This window comes from Aquila chrysaetos, chromosome 1 (genome assembly GCF_900496995.4).
Source record: "Aquila chrysaetos chrysaetos chromosome 1, bAquChr1.4, whole genome shotgun sequence".
In the NCBI taxonomy this organism is placed as follows: domain Eukaryota; kingdom Metazoa; phylum Chordata; class Aves; order Accipitriformes; family Accipitridae; genus Aquila; species Aquila chrysaetos.
In genome coordinates this window covers 25119280-25145472 of record NC_044004.1, presented here as the reverse complement: position 1 = coordinate 25145472, position 26193 = coordinate 25119280, and the positions used below count along the sequence as shown (strand labels likewise).

The window sequence follows — 26193 nt, the reverse complement described above, 5'->3', positions numbered from 1 at the left end:
CTGAACAAAGAAAACATCAGAAAGAATTTTCATCCAACCTAATAATTATTCTAAATGCTTTAAAATTAATTTAAAGGGATAAATGATTATTCAGAAAAGGATATGAGTTAACATCCTATTAGAATCAAATAGAATATAATATTCTATATTAGAATTAGAATATTATAATTAGAGTAATATTAACAATAGTTAGAATAATAATTATTATTCTAGAATATCTTATATGTTATACAAAATAATATATAATATATTCATGTTTATTTTTTTTTTCTCAAAAACTGGTTTCTAGCTTAGTTGTGTGGCTTGTACTATCACTTTTGCTATGGTAGTTCCCTGTTCTTTCTTTGGTCCCTTGCCAAATTCTGTTGGAAAAATGCTAGTGATGTATAAAGCTCCATCTTAAATGGACTCCTAAATAAATATTTTTTTCTCTTGCTTGCTTTAGCAAGCACCCCTCACCTGTTTCTCAGCTCTGCCATTATCTTTCTTCCCAAACCCTTCTTTACATGCATCCAAGGGGATTTCTTTTCCCTGTATCCATCTCAGAACTCACATGCATTGTTTTCCTTAGGCATGGATCTCCTTTCTTGGTTCTCTTCTGTACTTCCTCTTGAAAGGCAGGAAAAGGTTTACAAAGAAAGAGCATTCAATATAAAGCTTTTAAAAAAAGCTTTAAAATCTACTTTCTGAATCTAACATTTTCTTTTGCATCCCCATTGCTGAAATTTTCTGTTTATTTAAGTCTGTTCATTACATTGGCATTGTATGGAACCCCATCCTTTCCTGTACCACAGTGCTGTGCACATCAACATGTCTGCACTGGTGGATGCTAACAATCATATTAACCATTTGCAGGTGGTCCCACCATGTTTCAATGCTGTGGCAAGACAGCCCACAATTTCAGGGCTGCTATCCTGACCTAACGTAAGAACACTCCTCCATGCTTTTGTTTTGGGCAAGGAAGTTTAGGTAATGAAAACATGGGCAGGTACTTTTCATACCAAAATAAACAGTGAAACACTTTAAATTGGTGTTATAAGAGTTCAATAATTACACTGTCTGAAAGTCCTAGTGGCTACTTTCACACAGTTAAGATCCTTTCCTGTCTTTGTCCTAGAGCTGCTTCTGCTTGTGTGGCAAACAAAGGGATTTTAAAAATTCAGATCTGATGTAAATAGACTCAAGTCAGATATAAGTAGGATTTTCTGAAAGTCTGACTTAAACTAGATTCATACCTTATATAATATTAAACTCTTCACTGATTTTCAATACCATTTCAATACTGTACTTTGCACTTTGAATTGCATTAACTGTTCCAGCTCAAACTTTGTCTCAATTTGTTTGGTCTCATTTAATGTTCTGTCCATTGCAATGTGTTAGGATCTAATGTTGAATGCCACCACTGAGTAGCCAGAATGCCACAAGCTTTAGCTTATGGCTCATCACTAAAATGCAGCTATTTAAATTTTACCTGCAAAATATCTGACATGATTGCTGTTACTTATTTTCAATTTGGAATCAATTGAGTATGTATGACATTCTTATGCCCATAAAAAAAAAAAAAAAAGAAAAGCTGATTGGGCTATTGTGTTATTTCAGGCTTTTGTGAAATATTCTTTCTTTTTTTTTTTTTTTTCCTGTGGACAAATCCTGGTCTTTCTTTTCCTTGAGGAACCACAGAGTAAGTAGCAGATGTTTACAAAGAGTAATGTCTGTAATTAAGGGAAGTTTCCTGTGGAGGCACCTAGGTTGGACCTTGCCCTGGCCTTAAGATTTTAGTTTACCTCACTGCCTAGCAACATTCTTTTCCAACACTTGTACTCTTCTAGAACCAAAACATTGGTAAATTAACTATTCCAGTGTCTGGTTTCCCCTTTCATTTTCTAACTGTGAATAAAATGAAGATGGACATAATCCTTGTGATGTAATGAGGTGAGAGCCCCTAACCAGTCCTTTAAGCTTGTTATGTTTGCATAGCCTAGACAGCAACCCTGGGGCCACCTTGGGCACGCTCAACAATTTCTAAGCATGCTGTAATGTATTTCAGTATCACTGGTGAGTACAGTATAGAAAAGGGACTGAATTTCAAGCATGAAGGTATTTGCCAGAGACACTAGACAACCTGAAAATGGGATGAATTTATTTTTCAGTGGTGACCTTGGTTAATTAGGTCTTGTTGGGAAAGACTTGCCAATAAAGTATGTCAGGTGTGTAGCAAGAGATATCTTCTGGGTGGTGCTGAGTGAGATGTCTGAAGCATTTCTTATCAGATGGAAAACGGGTTTCTTGTACCATGCTTCTGTTCTGACCACACAGTTTATTCCAGGATCAGCCATTTCCTCATTTTCCCAAACCTATTCCCAGCACACAGCACAACTTACAGTAACTTTGACCATGAGTTAGGCCACAATTCTTATCTATTCTTGATATACTGACAAAAAATGTGCTAGCTGCTTCACGGTCTGTGAAACAGGGCTTCTGCTTCAGGGATTTTATAGTCTGTTCTATAGCTGGCTTTTTGCAGGGGAGTGCAGGAAAGGCACTGAAAATTTTTTCTCACCTTGTGTTTCTAAACAAAGTACAGTATCATTCTTTTGTTGTTCGGTGAGTAACCCAAACGTGTTGTCTGATGCTAGTCTTCACAGCTGACGGCAGAGTGATTGCTTGGGAGGTGGTATGATCCCAGTATGGGCAAAATGGCAGAATCAGTTTCTGCCTTCCAGTCACTGAGCTGATCTGCATTACGGGTCCCAGCCAAGCAGGGGACGTAGTACATTAAGAAAAATCTGTTGAACGTCACAAAGGAAACAGAATAAGTAATTCCTTTTAAAAATCCTTGCGTTTCTGTTTTAGCATCTTATAATCAGTTCCTGAATTAGCTGAGTCATGCAGACAATCCATTATTCTGAGTGTATTTATTAGAAGCTGGCACACCTAAACTGATCACTCTGATGCCTTTGCAATCATTTAAAACCAAGTATTAAAGCAAAATGCATTAAAACCATCTATCATACTGCTTAATCAATCACACTTTGGAGCTGTCTACAGGATACCAATTCATGCATTTGGGGCACTACTGAAAATTAATTGCAAGATAGAGCACACATTTTATGAACGCAGCCTTCAATGTGTTTGCCAAAGTAATAACTGTAATGGAAGTCAGAAGCTTGGACATCGCTTTAAAAACTTGATCTCTACTTACTTTAACTTAATTTGAACAAAACGTTGAATGACCTAATGGATATTCCATACTCCATAAATAAAAAAGAAGTTAAACATAATTTATTTCCCAGAAATTGCTCAGCAATTTGCAGAATTTAGAACTATCATATGGCTAGAGAGAGAAAAAAGACTAATAAACTTTAGTAGTAAAAAATACCAAAACTAATGAAAAAAAAAGCTAGTTAATTTAAACTCAAAAATGTACACATAGCACATTCATAACTTTTCAAAAATTGGCATAGAGAAAAAAACTTTAAAGCAGATATTTTAAAAGTTATTAATTACGTGAGTCCTCTTCATAGATATTGAAGAAAAAATCTTAGCCATTCTAAACAAATTATCCATTAAACTTAACCACAGAAAAAAGAGAAGAAAAGTGCTAGCATGAAATACAAATGGGTGGTGCAGCACAGCAGTTGCAAATGAATGAATCATTGACAGAGAGCAATCTGTGTGTGATAAAGATGCTAAAAAGTTAAGAAATGTCATATCAACCTTTAACTTGGAACAAATAAGGAAGCCATTACATTGGATAATTTAAATTCAGCAATTCTCTGCTGAAAATCCTTACGAGACAATGTCTGTGCTGTATCCTGCCTCAGAAAAGCAAGATTTGCAAAAGATAGAAACTAAAGTTTAGGGTCTCTAAAATGTGATCTTTTTAATACTATCTTATTTCTGATAACATGAATGTTTCCAAAGAGGAATTTTGAAATTAGATCAAAATCAACTTAATGGATATTAGATTTTTGAAGAATTTTGTTTGTCACCCTTTGTAACTGTATCATTCTATTTGCTTTCCTAGCTTTTGCAATTTTTGTATGAGCCACTTCTCTCTGTTTTCACAGTTATCACTTGTTCCCTTCATCAGTCTTAAATTGGTCAGAGCTAAATAATTTCTATGCATTTCTACTTAAAAATATTGTTTTTAATACAAATATGTGCACAAAAAGATACAAGTAAGTGTAAAGCATACTCCAGAATGTAGTTTGTTATTCATGTGACCAGACTGTTTATTTTTCGGTCATCACCAAGCAAATATCTTGCTGTTTACATGAAGTGAAATTATTGAGTAATTTGTTTTTTCTGTAACACCTGGAGGAGGGGTAGCTGTGCAAGTAAAAACAAAAGTTTTAAAGGAATTTTTTTTGCATGAACATACTTATTTAAAAGGGCCTTTCTTAGACCTGAGTTAAAGACACAGTGCCTGCCTTCCTCAAAGTCACTCTTATGAACACTTCGGATAGGCTCTCCATCCCTATCTCACAGCACGTCAGCAGCTGTGTTGCCATGGTGATTGAATACTGCTTATTGCTTAAAAGGCAATAATTTTAAGTGCTCTAAAATCCATTGGATTTTATTGGAAGTGCTCTAAAACATACAGTAAAGATGCAGAGAGGTGAAAGATGCAGACATGATGTAGTGGCATCTGCTCACTCTTTGGTTTATTCCAGGGAGCAAGAGGCAATAGAGGAAGGTTGAACACTTCAGAAATGTTTCAAACTGTGATGTTTCTCCTGCTGTATGAAAGGCCCAGAGGGCACACACACAGCACTGCCCCTCACGTCTAAAAAGAGAGGGGGGTCCACTGCCTTTCACCTGCCTACCCACATGTGCTGCTTTGGGGTGATGTGTTTTATCAGCATCAATTCTGGGCAGGGGGATCCTAAGCAAGTAGTGTTGAACCTGCTTTTTCATGCACTCTCTACAATTACGGTGTTTCAGGCTACAAAAAAATTCTAACTTAAAATTTTCATATGTCTGGGGATTCAGTCTTTCTGTTGATACCGGGGATCAATTCAAACCCTGGTGTTGTGTGTATCTTGACAGCTAGCCTACGTTGTGCACAGATTGCTAGGTGACACCTGGCAGCGTCTCTAATTATAACATCTAGCTGGTGTTTCACACAGGCTGTATGTTTTCACTTCTGAAGTACAGGGCTGCTTTTTTCCCATACTTAATTTCAAATGGCAGCATATTAATAATGAGGTGTTGTAAGAATGGCAACAGATCCTGCCAATAAATGACGTCACTTGAGTTGGTGCTGTTTCTGTCTCCAAATCTGTTAGTTTGATCCCTATCTGTATTAGCTCTGAGAATGCACACTAGCTTTACGTGCTTGACTTCAGATATAATCAGCTTCTATTGTCCTTAATCTGTTTTGAGGAGTGCCCCAATTTTATCTTGAATTCCTCCTAAGACAGAGCTTTACATAAACCCTCAGCAACAAATGATAAGAGTATAGGTAGGTCCATCCTATTTGAACTCCACCATATCTGTCTTGATTTTTTTCTGGTGTTAAAAGGGTGAGTGAAAGCATTTTGCACTGAAGTACCTATTGCTATGCTACCACAGTGTAGCACAGAGTGTTGTTAGGGAAAGGCACTTTACACTGATGAATTGTAGGTGAGGTGTTATGCTTGTTTAAATGTTTGTTGAGTTTTGTCAAATAAATTGGTGATTAATACCATCTCAGCTTTCTGCTTAGGAGGCTGAATTTGATATGTTTTTCACAGCCTTCCTATCCTCCCTATTCCTTATTTTTTTGTGGTAGAGAAGACTCTTTTTTCTACCACATCTGAACTTCTCTGTGTGTTCACACATGCCTTTCAGCAATCTTTTATCCAATCAATATTTGGGATAAAGATTGATCGAAATGCACACTGGAGAGCCATTTCATTTTTGTACTCTAACTAGAAACACATTTGAACTGGGTCATGTCAATTTGCTCCACCTGAGCCCAGGCACAGTGCAACAAACATAGTTAAAAAGGTGAAATATTTAAGTTAAAAAGACCCATGAAATAAAGGACACCCTATCTTAAAACTGGAAATAATGATTTTGGTGGCGTGGAAATTGGTCCCTGAAAGCAGGTCTGTTGTTTCTTTTCACAGTTTACAAAACGTCTTTTCTGTAGATGTGAGTACTGCTAGAATATTTATTGCACTCGGGAAGATCCAACACAGACTTAAATTTAAGTCCTGAGGTAGAATCTGGGAAAGGAAAGAATTTCATACATGAATGACAAGGGACATTGAATAGTGAAATAACCAGGTGTCTGGGATGAGAAGAGTTTACTGGATGGGGTCTAAGTGAGTCACTGGTTTCTTGAGTTAACCCAAATGCAATTTAAAATCACTTTTTTGAATGAGATTTCTGGAAGATAGTTGTCCTGGTTTCAGCTGGGATAGAGTTAATTTTCTTCTTAGTAGCTGGTACAGTGCTGTGTTTTGGATTTAGTGAGAGAATAATGTTGATAACACACTGATGTTTTTAGTTGTTGCTAAGTAGCGCTTATCCCAAGTTTAGGATTTTTCAGTTTCCCATGCTATTCCAGCAAGCAGGTCTACAAGAAGCTGGGAAGGACCATGGCCAGGACAGCTGACCCCAAACTAGCCAAAGGGATATTCTATACAATAGAACATCATGCTCAGTGTATAAACTGAGCGGAGTTGGCTGGGAGGGGCAGATCACTGCTCGGGCATCAGTCAGCAAGTGGTGAGCAATTGCATTGTGCATCACTTGTCTTTTCTTGGGTCTAATTTCTCTCTCTTTTTGTTATATTCCTTTTCATTACAATTTTTATTATTATATTTTATTATTGTTATTATTATATTTTATTTTGGTTTAGTTATTAAACTGTTCTTATCTCAACCCATGAGTTTTACTTTTTTTTCCCCGATTCTCCTCCCCATCCCACACGGAGCGGGGAGGAGTGAGTGAGCAGCTGCATGGTACTTAGTTGCTGGCTGGGGTTAAACCACAAAAATACTTAACCCCAAATGACTCATTATCATTTTGCTTCACTCTAACTGAATCAATCTGGCAGCACCATGCAGGTTTCAATGGTTTTTTGTTGTTTTTTTGTTGCGGGTTTTTTTGTGGTTTTTTTTGTTTGTTTGGTTGGTTGGTTTGGGGTTGGTTTTTTTTTTAATACGTGGGACTTTACTGTGTATTAAGTAAAACAGTAAAAGTAAAATTCAGATTTCAGCTCTACCCACCATTATCCTACTTTGCATCTTCTTCAAGTGTAAATGAGCTGTTGGTTTTCCTCTTGCACTGTAAAACTTAGGAAGTGATAAGCCAAGAAAAGGTGTAAGCAAATCACCTAAGTTCAGGAAATACATGCTCATGGTGGAATCCAACTTAAGTGGATGGTTAAATCCATATATGTCTTTACCTTTCCAGTTAAAACTATATGGTTTCACAAACTCCTCTGCCACCTACTATATGAACAATAAAGAAATACTATGTTTATAACTGAACAAAAAGTAATTATTTAAACTTTAAGGGAAGTGTATTTTATTTAAGGGATTCTTATTTAAGGGAAGTGTGAAGTCCTGCACCTGTGGAGGAACAACTCCCAGGCACAAGAACATGCGAGGGGGTCAAGTGGCTGGAAAGCAGCTTTGCAAAAAAGGACATGGAGGTCCTAGAAGTTGAACATGAGCCATCAATGTGCCCTTATAGCAAGGAAGGCACCTTGGGCTGCATTAGGAGGGGAGTTGCCAGCAGATCAAGGGAGATGACCCTTCTCCTCTGCTTAGCACTGGTAAGGCCACACCTGGAGTACTGCATCCAGTTCTGGGCTCCCCAGTACAAGAGAGACATGGACATACTGGAGAGAGTGTCCAGCAATGGGCCACTAAAATGTTGAAGAGACTGGAGCATCTCTCATAGGAGGAAAGGCTGAGAGAAGAGAGCCTAGAAAAGAGAAGGCTCTGGGGAGATCTCATCAATATCTACAAATATCTGAAGGGAAGGTGCAAAGAGGACAGAGCCAGGCTCTTTCCGGTGGTGCCCAGTGATGAGACCAGGGACAAAGTGAAACACAGGAGGTTCCCTCTGAACATCAGGAAACACTTTCTCACTGTGATGGTGACTGATCACTGGACAGGTTGCCCAGGGAGGTTGTGGAGTCTCCATCCTTGGAGACATTCAAGAGATGTCTGGGCATGGTCCTGAGCAACCAGCTCTAGGTGGCCCTGCTTGAGCAGGAGCATTGGACCAGAAGACCTCCAGGGGTGCCTTCCAACCCTCAACCATTCTGCAATTCTGTGATTCTGTGAAAATAATTGTAAAAATTAATGTCATAGTAAAAGAAATGAGACAGAATATCTATCAGCAGCAATGTACCTAGATTGGCCCTAGCTCTTCTCTTGCTAATTTTTTTTCCTAATTTCTGTAAGCAAGCGAAATATATTATGTTTTGGTTTCTGGTGGAGACTTCAAATTGCTCATGTTTCTAGAAGGCAAAATAAAGTTACAGTCAAAGACATTTTGTTGGTATATTCCCAACACGTTGTCATTAGAAGCCATCCAAGGCTGCTTCTGAAGATGCTCATCAAGTTGTTGTTTTGCTCTATATAAAATAGAAAACAGGATCACCACAGTGTCCTGTGAATGCTTAAGATGGCAAAGTTTGGTGATGCTCCCTGTACTTAAAGTGGATCACCGCAGCTGCAACAAGCACTCTAGGACTTGTATGCTATTTCTGGAAGAGCTGACTGAGCTGATCTAAGTTTGGAAAAAAGAACAGTGCATATCTGGAATCAAATTTGAGAACTGATTTTGATGAAAAATATTCACATACAGAGTGGATTTTCTGTCACTAACCATTGAGCAGTTGGTAATCTTGATTACTGTAGCATAGCTTAATACATTTCTTAAGGGCAAAAATGACCTCTCTTTTGCTTTCTTGAGCAAGCTGCCATTTTAATTGCCTCTTTTCAGCCCTCCAACTTTTTTCTTACTTAATCTGTGTCCATGATTTTAATCAACCATCTGTCACCAGTGGTGCTTTACCCTGTTGTAGCTATGAACCCTATTGTAACTGAAGAGTAGACAAGACTGAAAAAAAAAAATCTGAAGTAAAACAAAGTAATGAAATAACAGTGAAATAAAAAAATATATACAGTTCTGTAGAACACTTGAATAGGTTCATTTCGTAGAAATTATGGTTGTTTATTGAGGACTGAACTTAACTGCTGAAATTCTTCTTAATCAACATTCATTTCTGCTTTTATAAAAACCTGAGGAAGACATAATGGAGGTAAATAATTCTATTGTAAATGGATGGGGATTTGTGTAATCAGGATGGTATCCTTTAGAATCCAGTGTCTGAGAATATTTTAGCAGAAGATTCAGAGCCAGAGTGTGTTTGTATTTAATAGTGCACTCAGAGCAATGAAAGTAAACATTTTCCAAGGCCTGCTAAGAGTGGCACTCAACATCTCACACTTTTTGGTTTATACAGGGGAAGCTGCAGTATCTCATATACTGTTGTGTGCTATAATTTATGGCAAGAGCTGATACTAGCTGTAAGGGCTATTGCTGCATCCAGTCATGCTCTAATTACAGCACAAGTCTTAGTGTTTCCAGGCACTACTGTTTTCTAAGCTTAAAAAATGTATTTTATCATGTGAACAAGAGGATTATGCAATATAGAAATTCATACTCTACGGAATAGTGTCTGATAAGGTTAGCGTAACTGTTTATGTGATGCTAGAGGTTCAGATTCTAAAAGGCTTTTTTTATCAATGGACAAATCCAAAGAGGAAAACATAAAATAGCATTTTTATTTTTATTGTTTTACTTCTTTTTCAGATAAGCACTTTGAACTTTCTTAAAACGTATAAGGACAGGATAGCATAAAGACTGACAGTTTGTTCCTCTTTTGACCATGAAAAGACTCAAGTGCTGTGATGGCAATCTCACTTGCTGGTTGAGTAAATGTTTACTACAGATATTAAAAAACAGCTAGAAAAATCTAAACATAATTACAGATAGCTGCATATATGAGACTTAAATCCTGACTTTACTTAACAGCACTACTACCAAACAAACAAAATGCTTCTGTTGAACTAAAGAAAGAAATGATTGCTTCATTTTTGACAGAATAAAGCTGCAATTTTTTTTGTCTAGGTGAAGGATAGTGATAATATAAGTGTCTTGATCTGAAGGTGAACTGATTGGCTGCAATAGCAGGGGATTAAATTACTTTGATATATGCAATAATGAGGTTTATGTAATTGATATTTGTTACATGAATTACAAGATACTTTTTTGATTTAGGGTCAGCTTAAATTCTCCAGATCTGAGGTGACTGATCAATGTAATTAATCTGTGTGATGATTGCCTCAGAGAATAGAGCCTGAAAATGTCCCTGGATCCACCAGGTAAAGATAATGAAGCATATCTGGGAAATAGCCAACTGCAGAATCAGTAAATTCTGCAGGAGCTGTGAAACTACAGAATAGCTTAGAGCAGAGCATTGTATATCTGCCATGTGATGGACTGATACGAGAGCAGACTTAACTAATTAGTAAAGCCTTCCCATCTGGAGATTTAACTTTGGTGTGTGTGCACAGGCTGAACATTACTAATCAGGAATTGAACGAGGATCCCTATGACTCCTAGGCAGCATTTCTATGAGGTGAGCCAAACCAGTTTCCTTTTGGCTAGACAAAGAGTAGCAATGCTGTACAGTCACTCAGGATTGTTTTTGTCTATTCTACATATGCTGAATTAAGAAACAAATGAGAAAATGCAGACTTGTAAGTCATAGTTTTCATAGCCATAAATATATATACTTTTAAATGCAATACATATATACCTTTAATTGCAATACATATATACTTTACAGCTGTTTTTAAAACCAGATTATGTTTCTGGTGTGGTAAGTGGTTTCAAGTGGCTCCTCCATCAATGATCATTCTCGTGTCTGTATCCAAAACTGTGACCCTCAGGATCACCCTTACCAGTTAGTTACTACCTAGTCTGCAGGTGCTCAGTTTCAGTGTAGAGTTCCTTAGTAAATGAAGTGGATTGTTTTTCTGGACGTGTCAAGAAACAACTCCATTTTGACAGGGTTAAACACCTGCTTCACACCTAACCTATCTTGGGATCCAAACCAAAATATTTTCTGCATAGGACCCAGTAGAGCAGAGTCCCACAAAACACAACTATAGGAGGGAGGTTATCTTATTTCTTATCAAGAATTTCAGAGGGAGGTATAGAAGACTAAATCCCTTTCCCTGAGGGGGGACTCAGACCCATATCTTTCACCTTCAGGGTGACATTTACTGTTAAATGCTGAAACATTTATCATGCTGAGGAGAAAGAGTAAGGCAAAGTGCTGAGAATATCCACCTGATTAAACAAAGCTTAGGCTTCAGACCTTGCAAGATATTTTCATAATTTATGTATTTTTTGTAATTGATATTAGCAAGCCATTAATTAAAATATAAACAATTATATGAAGAGGGACTAACAATTGTGACTCATTAATTTTTTTTTCCATTTTTAAATAAAACAGTTTGACAAGCCCCCTTAGACTAGCCTCAGGCTTGTTGATTAGACCAGTCCTATCAAGATGAGACATGTTTGAATCCAGAAAGTGGGAAGAGAATTATGATTATTTCCACAAACGTTATAGGCACCACAAAACATTCATTCACATGTGGTCTCTATAACAGCTTCTAATGGTGCTATATATTTCACAGTCTTGCAGAAGTCAAATTAAGCTTTCCAGTGATATAAAAATAAATGGAGATAAAAAAGGATGAAGGATACTAGGAGAGGACCGAGTAAGAAATTAAAGTGTTAAGTGATCATTTGAGAGAGAAAATACTAGCCTTAAAGAGTCTTCCATATCAAGAAAATTGTGTATTATAATTTGAAAACTTAGTTTTTTCCCATTTTTTCCCATTTTCAGTTGTTGAACTTTCAAAAGTAGAAGGGTTGTTGTTGCTAAAGGATAAAACTGGAAGACAAGGGTAATATTTTAGATCTCTGTTTTCCACAGGAAGAATAAATACAAATTCAACATCTTGCTAATGGGTTTCCTTTTAAGTGCTCAGTCAGAACAATGTGAACACTCCATTTCAATAGGCTGGTAATAAAAATGACAAAAATAAAATTGAAACACAGAAAATAATAATTCTAGATCAAAGCTAAAAATAGTAAAAGCAGGGTCTAAAAGCTCAACATCATACAAGCTAATGAAAGATGTAATTATGAACAGAGTGAAAGAGATTGCATTAATGAAACTTTATATTGTAAAGTTACAGAATACTGTTTCTCACTCTGATGTTGTACTTTCTGCATATAGTACTTTCTGTTTGATGAAGATAAGCTTTTGAATTTGATGAGGGCAGTGTTTGACTTGGATACTGAAGTCTGGTCTTTAAAAGTAGCTAGTGATTGCCAAGGGGTTTTTTGTATCTTGTGGAGGAACGTATTTTCACTCTTGGGTCATTTATTTAGTTCTGCTCATGGTTTGTCAGGTAATATTCTTACCTCACACCCTATAAACCTTTATAAAATGATTTATAAAATCTTATCTTTATAAAATGGAATTCCCTATTTCCTTCTTGAACCCTTTATCATGACTTATTTCAGAATAGGCAACATAAGAAGCCTTTCTCATTCACTTGACTCTGTCACTTACATTCCAGATGTCTATCTTCTCTACTTCTGTGCTGTTCAATCCACGTCTAAATTTGTTTTACTTGCTTCTGCTGATCACTTTGCTCTTGCCATGATGATTATTGCCAATGGTTTTTTCTTCCTGAATTCAGTTCTCTCTCTCTGACTTCACTTCCCTTCACATCCCAAAGTCAAAACTTTCTGATCCCAGGTCAGTTCTGCTAATAAAGCAAACAGAATCTCAGTTCTCTCCCCACTTTTACTCATCCTAGAATAGCCTTTAAGCTGGAAAGTAGGACATTGTCCTTGGGAGTGAAAGGTGGGTTGAATCCTTCATGTGAAGGACAGTTGTTTTTGCAGATTGTATTCATGTTGATTGGCATTTATTCACACAAAGATTCATGGATCATCTCCCCATGTCACCTGATTGACTATATATATATATTTTTTTTTTTCCCCGTACCTTCCCTTCCCCTTTCTCATACTGCATCCTTTGTTAATCTTTCTTCCCAACAGTCTTGCATAACTTTGCACCTCTAATTTTCTACCTAGCTCTTTTTCTTCATATTGTTACTGTACATCATTTGCAAAAGATGTCTTCCTCATCAATTCATGCTTTGTTCCTGATACCGTCATCTCCATGCATTCTTCTGTCTCCATGTTTCAAAACCTTTTTCTGAGTTGATTCATAAGGCCACTCCCTATTCAGGAATTTTACAACACATCTATAAGTCTCAGAAATAGAGATCAACTCTTGTACTCTTTGATCAACTTGCACTCTTTTCTCCAGCTCTCTTATTCAGGATACATGCTGTTTAGAGACAGAAGCTGGCCTTACTTTAATATTTGGAAAGTACACTCTAAACGTGTAGCATAGTCTTCAATAGCCATTACACTCTGTCCCATGGCAAGCAGCATTTTATTCATGATAAGTAATTCCTTGCATGTCAGTTATTCATGGAAATATTTGTTAGAAAAAAAAAACAACTTATGCAAACAAAACAATTAAAGGAAATGAGCAAAACAATATAAATATATTAAGCTCAGATTTCAACTGACCTCAGCTCAGCAAATTCAGGGTGTGAAAGAATGCGTCATCTGAGATTTAGCCAGGACACAGGGCTCCTAACTGCTTCCCTGCAGAAAGGTCCTTTGAGCATTTGATCATTTACTTAGAGGCTAGGAAGTGATTGACCTGTTTAAGGAATGATGGGTTCAGTCAGGCAAATTACTCCTCTGGGTCTCTTTGTCATGCCACCTTTTATCTGTCTTGTTTATGCCTTTGTAAGGTCTTTTGGACAGAGTTTGTCCTGTAGTATGTGCGTGTGCAGGGCTTTGCCAATGCTGTTTCTATCTTAGCTGTGATTTTGTCATAGGAGATACCATGAGCTGTAAGAACTAAATGTACTCATGCAAGTCACTCACGTTTGCTAGATCCTGAAACCTCTTGACCTATTGTTATAGGTTTGTGTGGCGTGGTTTTTTTGGTAGCGGGGGAGGGGGCTGCAGGGATGGCTCCTGTGAGAAGCTGCCAGAAGCTTCCCCGGCTCCAAGTCGGACCCACCTATGGCCCAGGCCGAGCCCATCAGCAATGGCGGTAGTGCCTCTGGGAGAACAGATTTAAGAGGGGGAACCTGCAGTGAGTTGGGGGGATTGGAATGGGAGAGGAACCCCTCTGCAGACACCGAGGTCAGTGAGGAAGGCGGGGGAGGAGGTGGGCCGGAGGAGGGGATGCCCCTGCAGCCCGTGGTGAGACGGCAGGCTGTCCCCCCCAGCCCATGGAGGGGAGCGGGGGAGCAGAGGCCCCCCAAGATGGCCGTGACTCCATGGGAAAGCCCACGCTGGAGCAGCGTGTGACTGAAGATAGGCCCGTGGAAAGGACCCATGCCAGAGAAGTTCAGGAAGAGCTGCAGCCCACAGAAAGGACTCACGTTGGAGAAGTTCATGGAGGACTGTCTCCCGTGGGAGGGACCCCACGCTGGAGCAGGGGAGGAGTGTGAGGAGTCCTCCTCCCCCTGAGGAGGAAGGAGCGGCAGAGACAAGGTGTGTGGAGCTGACCCCAACCCCCATCCCCTGTTCCCCTGCGCCGCCGGGGGGAGGAGGGAGAGAGAACCGGGAGTGGAGCTGAGCCGGGAAGGAGGGAGGGGTGGGGGGAAGGCGTTCTGAGGTTTGGGTTTACTTCTTGGTATCCTTGTTTTGATTTGATTGGTAGTAAATTAAATTGATTTTGTTTCTTCCCCAAGTTGAGCCTGTCTCTTGCCCGTGACCATAAGTGGTGAGTGATCCATTCTTGTCCTTATCTCGACCCACGAGCCTGCCTTTATATTTTCTCCTCATCCCACTGTGGCCGGGGGGGAGGCATCTGCGTGGTGTATTGTCACCGTCTGGGCTGAAACCACAACACCTATGCAAACTAGAAAAATCTCTTAATTTCTGTGGTTTAGTGGGTGTTCCCTGTCCTGCTTCTCCTTCCTCTGTTCAGTTTGAAAGCCATGCCAGATCATTTATTAATAAGTAACTTTCAAGTCGTCTAATATATATTCAAATGATGAGACTTTGAGTGAAATCCAAGAATGGCGTATGCTGAAAATTGTCAATTTAACCATGGTCAGTAGTAAAGTAAGAAACAAGAAGGGCGTATTAAAGACCTAGATGTACTGTTTGTCAGCATGGAGATAAACTTGTAATGTGTCTTATGCATTTTATGTAAGCAATTACTTTATAATTCTTGCGTTAAATTCTAGGATATTAGCTTATTGTTGGTTTATTTATCATTTGCTACAAATCTGTCTGCTGTGTTACTGACAAGAGATCTGGTATATGACTCATTTTTTTCTGGAAATGTTTCTTCAGTGTACACAGATGGTGTTTATAGATCCAATGTGAGGGGTGAGCTATTCAAGAACAGGAGATCTGCAATGTCAAAGACTTGTCATATTGTTCTCTTTTCTGAACAGAAGAACTATCCTTTCTAGTCTGGTTCTGAGGTGTTTGTATTCATGAAGCTCAGAAGAGAGAGGCCATTTACTACTCTTTTGTCTGTGCTAACACATAACTTGTCCTTTATGTGGAATGCAGAATTCTCCTTTGTCGATACATCTTGCCTCAGCTGTTGTCACGGCAACAAGTGGCATCTTTGCTGAAATTCAACTGAAGTATAATTTGGATGTGGAGTGAAACAATACATTGCTGACATTTTAACTGGTTCTACTGTCCTTTTTAGTCAAGTTTTGCCTTCAAAACCAGAGTGTTCTGTTCTTGCATCTAAGCAGCCCATGGAAACTACTAAGGTGTACGTTGCTTGTGAAAGCAACAAAGGTAAACACAGGTGTTAATTAAAGGAGACCAGTTATTCCAAATGCACAGCAGTGTTTTGCTAAAGCTCGATATCCATATTTTACTGCATTCAGTGGATGTGATTTGGTGCATAGGAGTTTCCAAGTCTTTTCTCTGTCATGCATTATTCTGCTTTTTAGCCATGGTACCATCAATCTATCCTTTTCTTTCATATATATGCTGATACACTTAACATCCAGGTTACAGGAAAATGACGTAGAGTTTTCAGACTGAGAAAGTGTGCAATATAACACGCTTTTCTCAGACTTTAGAAATTAAAATGTGTTGTTTAATTCATGAGTCTTTGCTGCTTGTGCATTTTTTACTGTGCAGGCTTTCTGACAGAGCATTGTTTACAAGCAGAAATAAATTCCAGATAAACATTTATTATTCTGAAAATCAATCTCAGGAAATATCAGAGAACAGTAACAGTGTCACTGGTGAATTTGGGTTTTTTTTTTTTGATTCTTTGAGAGATCATAAAAGGATTCTGCTATTTCAAGGTTCACTCAATTTGATTTAGAATTGTGAAAATGCAGCTATATTTTGCAATATACATTGCCTTGATCACTGCAAATAATTTTTGAAAATTTAAAGTGAAATGGAAGGAAGAAGTTACATGTTTATGAAGTTTTTGTGGCTTTTGCTAGAGTTCTTTTTCTGATACAAGGGACCTGTAAGTTGATCAGATTGTGAGTTCATGCCATTCTATGGTCTTCTCTACTGCCCTTCTAAATGGAATGATATGAAAGCTAGGACAGACTAATTCAGAATTTCAGGAAAAAGAGCAGCAACTGCCCACTGTACCTTGTTCAGTATGGTCCAAGTAAAATAACTTTTGCTGTTTTAGGACAAAGTTGCACAACGTAACTTCATGGCATAGGCTGAGTTAACAGCTCAAGGGAATTGTCAGTCTTCTTTCCCTTCCTGTCTCCTCTTCCCCTCCCACTTCCAGGAACAGATTCCCCTGCTTCTCTTGTGCTGATTGTATGGTAAATCAGCTAAGCTATTCCATTTCTGTTTTTAACTGCCAGGTTAGCTTCTCAGTTTTCTACCGTTTTCCTGAAACTGATCTGGAAGCAAGAGTACGTGAGGAGGCTGAAAGGAGAGCAGCAGTACCTCCTCTTTCAGAGGCAGCAGGCTGTTACCTCAGCTAAACTGAAACGTCTCATGTCATCTCTAATAAGCCCAGCTACCTCTTAGCACATAGGAAATGAAAGAAACATGTTTAGAAGATGCCTTGGAGGAGTATATCATTGCTGCTGAGAGGGACTTATTAATTTAGAGATTCTTCCTGGAGTGTAAGATAATAAAAATTAACTAATCCTCAAATACAGAGAGCTACTACCTTCCTGGACCAAACTGTGCAGAACTTCCTGCTATAAAATATGCAGCTCAGGCCTGTACCTAATAGAGCTAAAACCATTAATGACATTTGGTTTTGAACAGCAGCCAAAGAGGGAGATGTCCAGGGTATTATTAAGATGCAGACAGAGTTGGATGTGACCCCGAGCAAGTTTATTAAAAAAATTTGCACAGGAATCAATGATGCAGAATGTGCAGAGAAATGGGTTAGACTGGGAGAAAACATCCAAGTGAGAGCAGGAAGGGAATAACGGAATGGTTAAACTTTGTTTTGCCTAGTTATTATTTTGGTGAAACTGTAGCCAAATCCCCACAAATTTCAGAGAAAGATTTGTGCAAATGGGATGACATCAAATATCTACCTACTGAAGACAAAGAGTTCCATTAAGAACACGGAGGACATTCAGGTCTAATAGATGAGATGACAGAAGTAGTCGCCCTGCTGGAAAAATTGATCAGATACCCTCAAGCTATATAATGCAGATGTGAGTGTGAAGTCACTTTCATCTTTTAGGATTTTTCTTAGGTAAGGATAATCTTATACTTGACCATAAATGGTCTTTGAAAGACTGCTTTTTTGTTTATGTTCTACAGTTGCTAGTTACAACATCGGTGGTTAACTTTGAAATGGCAATTATTTCTCAGTTAACACTGGGGATGTTTCATAGTCCATTTTGAGCAGTTGTAAGTATTCTGTGAGAAGGCAGTCTATGTCTTCATGTCTGCCTGTGCCTTCATCAGCAATGGAACAAAAAAGGTGTAGTTTGGCAGATGTGTGTCTTGCGGTCAGAATTCTAGCAGTCTGTTACAGTCGATCAAAGCTCTCCTTGTGTTTAGGACATTCAGAAAGTCTCCCCCTGTACAGATGTTATGTGATGTAAGAGAAGGTGATTTCATGCTGTGCTGATCCCCCCAAGGCTCACTCTCTTCCACTGTGTTGCTGATTGAAAAATTCCAATGCCTGCCTGTTCAGTCTGCTAAGTTTGGTTAAGATTTCCAACAGGTTTGAAAGAGTTCATGAGGGGAACAACAAACAGATAAATATTCCCACTTGCTTGTGCATATGCACAGGGATGAAATAGAAACCTTGCTTCCTTAAGAAGATGGTAAAAAAAAATATTTCAGTTATTTGTGAAATGGCAGCCATGATAACTCTTTAGTTACTACTTTCAACAAAGTATTATTCTTTTTCTTTAATAAAATTATTAGATTTGCTTTGTCAATTAACCTAGAAGCTGTGTAGAAAGCAAGGCAATTACCATTGTTAAGGAATGGGACTTTGGCCAGGATATTTTTACAGTGACTGATTAGTAAGCCTGACCGCAATATATCCCTCCATTTCTTTAATTAAATGGAAAGGTAACATCCTCTAATGTGTCTACCACTAGATGGTCTGATTGTGCCTTGAGTTTACACACAATGGTAAGAGCTGAAGAAAGGACACACTAGCTTTGAGTCCAGCTCTGCTGAAACCTTTCAGTGATTGATCTGGGTCCTGGTTCAGCCTTAGTAATGTAAACACACCACAGCACTGGAATAATGCAGCTTTAATGAATTGAGCAATGTCTGCGGAGCTCAGGGTGCAGCCAAAGCTCCCTTTCATCCACCCATGTAGGCAGATTCTGAGGCTTTTCAGAAGAGGACCTGGTGGAGTTAGCACTAGGATGGTGGTGTGGTTTAAGCCCAGCCAGCAACTAGGCGCCATGCAGCCATTCGCTCACTCCCCCTCCCCCGCAGTGGGATGGGGAGGAGAATCAGAGAAAAAGTAAAACTTGTGGGTTGAGATAAGAACGATTTAATAACTAAAGTAAAATAAATGTAACCCTAATGGTAATAATGATACAATATAATAATAATAATAATAACAATAATTGTAATGAAAATGAATATAATAAAATAAAAAATAAAACAAACAAAATAAAAAACCAAGTGATGCACAATGCAATTGCTCACCACCCGCTGACTGATGCCCGAGCAGCGATCTGCCCCTCCTGGCCAACTCCCCCCAGTTTATACACTGAGCATGACATTCTATGGTATGGAATATCCCTTTGCCTAGTTTGGGTCAGCTGTCCTGGCCATGCTCCCTCCCAGCTTCTTGCACATCTGCTTGCTGGCAGAGCATGGGAAGCTGAACAGTCCTTAACCTAGGATAAGCGCTACTTAGCAACAACTAAAACATCAGTGTGTTTTCAACATTATCCTCACACTAAATCCAAAACACAGCACTGTACCAGCTACTAAGAAAATTAATTCTATCCCAGCCGAAACCAGGACAGGTGAGTAGCCAGTAGACATGAGTAGCCAGTGAGACAGGCTGACTATTTTGATGGGTCCCAGATCTTGCTTTTGTTCTCAGATACACTACTCAGGGTTGCAGATTGAGGCCTTTACTAATTTTTCAAATAACTGACCAGAGCTCACCTTTTGCTTTTAGCCTCATAATTGCCACAAGGTGTGGAAGATGAATATTCAGTGCCTTCTCTGACTGAGGTCACACGAGGGAAACGGTGTCTGATCTCTGCTATGACAGCATGCTAAGCATTGGTGACATTCATGAACGGGGGCTTTCAGATCACACCTTCTGTTTAAGAGCCTTCTGCTGAAACTGCGCTTCAAGCAGCTAAACCTCTTTTTAGATACCTAGATGTGATGGGTGACCTTCCAGTACCCCTGATGCAAAGGTTGGCTTTTGTGCATTTTCTGCCCTGCCTGTAGCAGACCCAGGCAAGGAAGAAGCTGACAATGGCATGCTGACCGAACTGGCACCACGTCCCTCCTGTATGTGTCATTGAGCCCTTCTAGAAAGGCCTTTCAAAATAAATCAGTCAACTTAGTAAAGCAGATCTTAAGGAACTGCAATTTGAGAAATGCCGGATTGTTCTTCATTTTTAATTGCTTTCTGGTTGGTTTGGTTTTTTTTTTCCCCCAAGTTGTTTTGTGAATTATTGTAGTAGAGACCAGATCTTTTCCATTGTAATTGGAGTGGAATTTCTAATTAATGCATTGTATTCCTTAGCAACCAAAACATTTCTAGACACAAGTGAGACCAACACTAATGGCACCATCCAAAAAGACAATGATTCAGAGTCCTCACTGAAGATGATTACTGCAACAGATTTTATTTATGATTGCATAAACCAAAAAGAATTACAAGGCTGTCAGATATGAGTATTATCAAGAAGATGAAAAGAGTAGTCAAACATATCTTAGTGGCTGATCTTTCTTATTCCGTTACTCCCAGAAGGTTTTAGCTTGTCTAAGTTTCCCATGTTTATTTATGTTGTCTTATAATGCTATTAAAGAACTCAGAATTCAATATAGTGTTCCCTGGGGTTTCATTTGACACTTCTATACATGTTTGCCCTGTGCTATTTGAAGGCTCGCTATTTGCTGTTTCACATTTTTTACTATGCAGTATCTGGTACTTCCCGCTGTCTCCAGTAATGGCATATCAGCCTTTTCTCAGTGAGAAGTGAAATTATAAAATTGTGTATTCTAGAACAATTTGTAACATGTTCTTGATTTTAACAGAACTCTCAGCTACTGTAATGTGATACTCTTAATTTTAAATTTTTAAACTTCTGATATGGTTTAAACTTTAGCTTGTTTTCTTCCAAAGAGAAGAGCTGTGCTAGAACATTTATTTACAGGTCAACCAAACAATGGTATCATGAGGAAAACAAATTTGGAGTTGCTAAAGGCATTATCTTGATCTAGTTTGGCTGGTACACATAAAATTTTGTGAAATAGATAAAGGTATCTCTTGGGCCTTGGGAGAAAGCTCACAAAAATATTTTTTTAATAGAAAAAATGAAATCTCTCATTTAATATAGTCAATTAAGACACAATATCATCAAAGTAATAGCTAATAGTATTATAAGTAAGTCTGTTGGCTTTGCTGAAGGTAGGGTTGCATGGCTCAATGCACCATATAAGTGCATATCATGGCTCAGTCTAAATAGAAAAATGTGAGATAAAAGCAGATATATTATGCCCATCTTGGGATTTCAGCATGGAAAGCTGAGGCATGTCCACAAATAAACTGTTTTAGAAAAGTAAGGACTTTGGAGAGTTTCTGTAAAAAAAATAAGTATGGAAATAAACTCATGCTGCTTGTACTCTGTACTAGCAAATAGTGCCAGGAGATGTCACCTGGGTCTGCTATATGGCTTTCCACAGAGTTAAATTGTTAAAAATTTAACGTGGTCCTGGCCTTAGCGTGGTCCCAGCCTCTGACCACCAGCACTTGCATGGACTCCTCAAGTGTAACTGGGAGCTTTGACCTTTGAGGTATTGTAGGGTTGGATGGATGGGAAGATGGCTAGTAGGAGATGCTGTGTTTTATGTATCCCAACAATACTTCCTCGCTGTGTTTAATTTACAGGACCAAGGGGAATGATATATGGCTCCAGATCACCACTGCTGTTATTGGTAAGGATGTCTCCCTCCTTTTCCTCATTGTGAAAACAGTTGTTTATTTTGTAAAACAAAACTTACTAATAGTTTACATTTGTACCCTCACCTAAGGGGCGAGGGCATAGCTGGCTGGTGCAACAAGGTTTGTACCCAAAGGTCCTTAAGTTCCTGGTGAGTATGGAAGCCGCAGTAGTATGCAGAGGTATGCATGCACAGGTGCATGCAAAGTAAACAGCCTCTGTGGTGTAGGTGGCTTGCCCATGGCACAGCTGTGGTAGTCCTCCATGGTCTAGTCCTCCAGGTATGACACATACCTTATGTTTCTGTACCTGTTTCCACTGATGAAGCACCCTGGTGTAAGATATCCTGTGTCCCCACTTATGTATCTCTTTTTTCCATCTGTAAAACAAGGGCAATGATGATATTTAGTGATAATATTCACTATCGTAGTGAAGCATCTTGAGATTGATAGATGCTATGGAAGAATGATATTAATAACAAGAGGGAGTTACTGCCACAGCTGTAAATCTGGTTGAAAAGTATCACACTGAACAATTTTGACAAAACTGCATTTTTCCAAAGAAAGCTGAACCATCTTGTGGGACCGCATCATTTCTAACGCTGTTCTTGACAGGAATGTGTCAAAATAAATTGTTTTACCTTTTTATTTCATTTCAGTGTTGTCATGTCAAATCATTCATTTTTCACTCTTTTTGCTTTTGACTGCTTATGGGTAAATTGCACTTGTGACCTCCCTCCTAGACTCCGTCCTGTGGGTTCTTTTACTTGGGTTAGCTTTCTAACACAGGTAGATGACTTGGTGATAACACTGCTTGTCCTCACAGACTGATTAGGGGTGAAAAGGGCTTTGTACTCCTTCTTTGTGGTTTGTTAAGAGAAGTATCAATCTATAGATATCAGTCCTTACTATATTCAAATCTTTCTGTGGATCCTCACAAATCTCTCAGTCTCAATATGGAGCTCTTTCATGTGTTTGAAATGGTATGACTGCAAGAGAATGCAATGCAGTTAATGTAAGAAGACACTGTTCTTCAGGAGCCCTGGGCATGTGACTAATTACAGAGACACAGAATAATGTGTTTTAAATTGATGTACTGTTTATTCATGCAAAAGTATATAGGATGCATACAGCCTCGGGCTTACCTATTGCAACACTGAGTTGAGATCTGAAGTCTCGGGAAATGACCTTAGCTCCATACCACAGCATTGCAACAGCTTCTGTCTAACTTGGCAGAGACAGACTTTCCTCCTCCCGAATACTGTGACTCTTTCAGCTGCACATTCCCCTCTATTTTCCTCCAGGCCAAGGTCCTTAACAGTTCAGTGGTCTTTCTAACCTTGAGAAATGGGCTGGTGAAAGATATTTCTTACTGACTGGTTCACCAATTATTTCCCCCCGAGGAACTCTAGTGTTCTGACTGAAGAGATCCTAATGATGACATTACTTTGTTTTCTGCTTGTTATGGCTAGCAGCTCGCTCTCATTTAACTTCACACAGCCAACCAAAATAATGTCAAACAGGTAAAAGGAGATACATCAAACCCTCAGACATAAAATAAGGAGAAAAAAACCCTTCCAAAAAACTAACTGCATAACTACAGGCAAGGGTTATAAGAACATATTTTCACACCTCAAATTTATACATGAAATTGTATTTCAGCTAGGCTAGGTAAAATAAGAATTTGATATGCAAGGAAACATTTGTGTTAGATTTTTATTTTTGCCTTTATACTACCTTTGCTTAGTTTTTATTATATTCCCTCTCCATTTGTTTCCAGTGAAGTCCTTCAAGGCTAGGTCAGAAATAGGAATTGTACAGTGGCCAAAGGTAGAGGTACAGTGGACAGTCTGCTCTGTTAGGATAGTCAAGAACCACAGCATAATTCTACTTACTTAGCAGTGTCCCAGCTCTACAGTTGCTGTAGCCATTAACTGGGAATGCAGGAAAATGAAGAAAACACAAGGGTGGGTTTTAAAACAAATCACTTCTTGCTGTAGTTCATTGATCTTGTTGTGTTGGAAGGAGCTATTCCCAAGTATTTGTTCGAGAGGTTGAAAGGCCAGCTTGACAGGTGATATAACTAACTTTGGGAGAAAAATACTTAAAGAAATGGGGAACTGGAAAATGGGATATGATAGAATATATAATGTCTTTCTTTGATAAGGACAGCTAGGCAGAGTTTATGTGGTATGTAGTACTATTTCTGAGTAGTAAAATATATACTGTAATGACATAGGAGGAAATTACTCTGAAGCTGGAGAAAGTGGGAACTAGCTGAAAAATGATTAAATGATTAAGGAGCTGAATAAAGAATAGATGGCAATAGATAAAGGAACTGTTGAGATAGGGGAAGTGGTTGTATAGTTTTCCTGAAGGTATAGTTTTGAACAGATAATTTTTAATGTTTTAATTAACGGTGTAGATATGAAAACAAGGAAAGGAGCTTTAAAAACCCTCATATGGGCCATTTCCAAAGCATCCTTCTTTACTGGATTCTGCTCCAGCTCCATACATTCCCTATTTCAACTAAAATGCCTGTAAAGTCCATTGTATGATACAGTAGGAATAAACCCCCCAGTATTCACAGTTCTGTAAGCCTCTTGGAGATTTCTTGCAGAAAAAATTTCTTTTTGTGGTGCCTTAAACTTTCCATCTTCTCATAAATCGATCTAACCACCTATCTCCATTACCAATTAACTCCACATTTGTTTAGCTAAACTCTATCATTTCTGTTCCTATCACCCACTGGAGGCTAAATGATGGATCCGGGCTACTCAGGAGTAGTCTTTGTAAAAGTTATGTAATGCTGTTAAAGGTTAAAAAAGCATTCAGTGATTTATTTGGTTAAGCAGGTGTTTCATCGCCGGGATTTCTTTGATGTTTTTGTTTATTTCCCCTGTGGCAAAGCCTGTGGCAAAGTAGTACGTAGAAACGTTTTATAGCTAGGAAAAGATACAAGTCCGTCCTGCTTCACTTCAGATTGTAAGGCAAATAAAGCAGTTTGATAGTTTTCTGAAAAGACAAGCATACCCTAAGTCTTAGACGTAGTCATAGTTTCTCAATTTTCTGGGAAGAAAGGGAAATTCTTTCCAGTGATTTATGACGGAATTTAGTAACTGAAGAAGAATCTGCTGCTGAGATTAATTGTCTACCTACCATGACTGATTAATTTTTCCCCTATACCTTTCAAAAAGTAATGTAATTTTGGCATTTGAATAGCCAAACCACAATTTAAAGTCTAACTTCTTTGGTAACCAACACATCCTGGTTTTATTTCAAACACAGTTAGTGAACTGTCCAAATAGGGTTCTTACCAGGCTAATACATATTTTATATGCCATAATTCAGGAAGGAAATATTTTCACATGTTTATGTTTTTTAATTAGAGTACAAAAAGTAAATAAATATAAGTGATTTCATTTTTAGTATTAATTGCACTGAAGAATCATAAATTTTCATGAAAAGTGATGAAAATTTTTATTAAAGTTCATTAAGAATCCACACAATAATGTGTGATATATGTTTTAAATAATATGCTAGATACTGATTTTTCTATTCTGTACTTATTGTCAGTCAAGAATTGATAGGTAATAATAATTTTCAAATTATTACAATCATAATTGACTTGACACCTCTATTTTACTGTGTGATTTCCAATTAGATGTCCTTATGCTAAAGAAGGTGTCTTTTCCTGTGTTCTATTACATTTTATTACTGTTGTCTATTGACTTCACTCATTTATTTACCAGGAATAAATTTTGATACTTCTTTAAGCAGTCTGACATGGAAAGCAGAAAAAGATATATTTATTTGTGCAAAAAGCTGTAACTCACAGGTATCCCATTCATATATCTGTGTCTTGTTATGACAGGTGGTACTGAATATGTAAGTACTGGTACATGAAGTGGGACTGAAAATTGTCTTATGCTTGGTAGGTAAACAAGTCTTAATCTGCTGATGGTATATGCAAGCTTTTACATTGGTGGAAAAGGCATCTCACAATTGAAGGACGTATGATGCAAGTTCAGTGTACTGACTATAAAGGTTAATTCTGGTAGATCCAGAAAGTATCCCACATGTTACTGCCAACAAGTTTTGGCAGAAAGTAGGACAATGAGGAAGGCAAAATGACCACAGCTTTTCCAAGACTGAGATCATCTTTTATCACTGTAAATTCTATAATGGACATTCAAACTAGTCTTTCACAGTAAGGAAAAAATTTAAAAGGCTGAAAACCTAAGAATAACCTCCATGTTTCATAATTTTCATCTCTCTTAGAATTAAATTAATTTAAATTTAGCTATTGCTGAGAGGGAGCGCTCTCAAGTTTTGGGAACTCTGAACCCAGGGGGAAATCACATAGACAAATTTAGCACAATGACTCAGTTTTTTCAGGCATG

At 38.2% G+C, this 26193-nt stretch overlaps 1 long non-coding RNA gene across 1 annotated transcript in view; it reads left to right on the top strand.

Moving 5' to 3' along the window:
• Positions 1 to 10551: 10551 nt before the first annotated feature.
• The window catches only part of LOC115342726, a 96580-nt gene continuing 80938 nt past the window's right edge, over positions 10552 to 26193 (top strand). The window contains exons 1-2 of the long non-coding RNA XR_003923873.1: positions 10552 to 10657; positions 21740 to 21786. This is a non-coding gene — a long non-coding RNA (uncharacterized LOC115342726). The remainder of the gene's footprint in view (positions 10658 to 21739; positions 21787 to 26193) is intronic.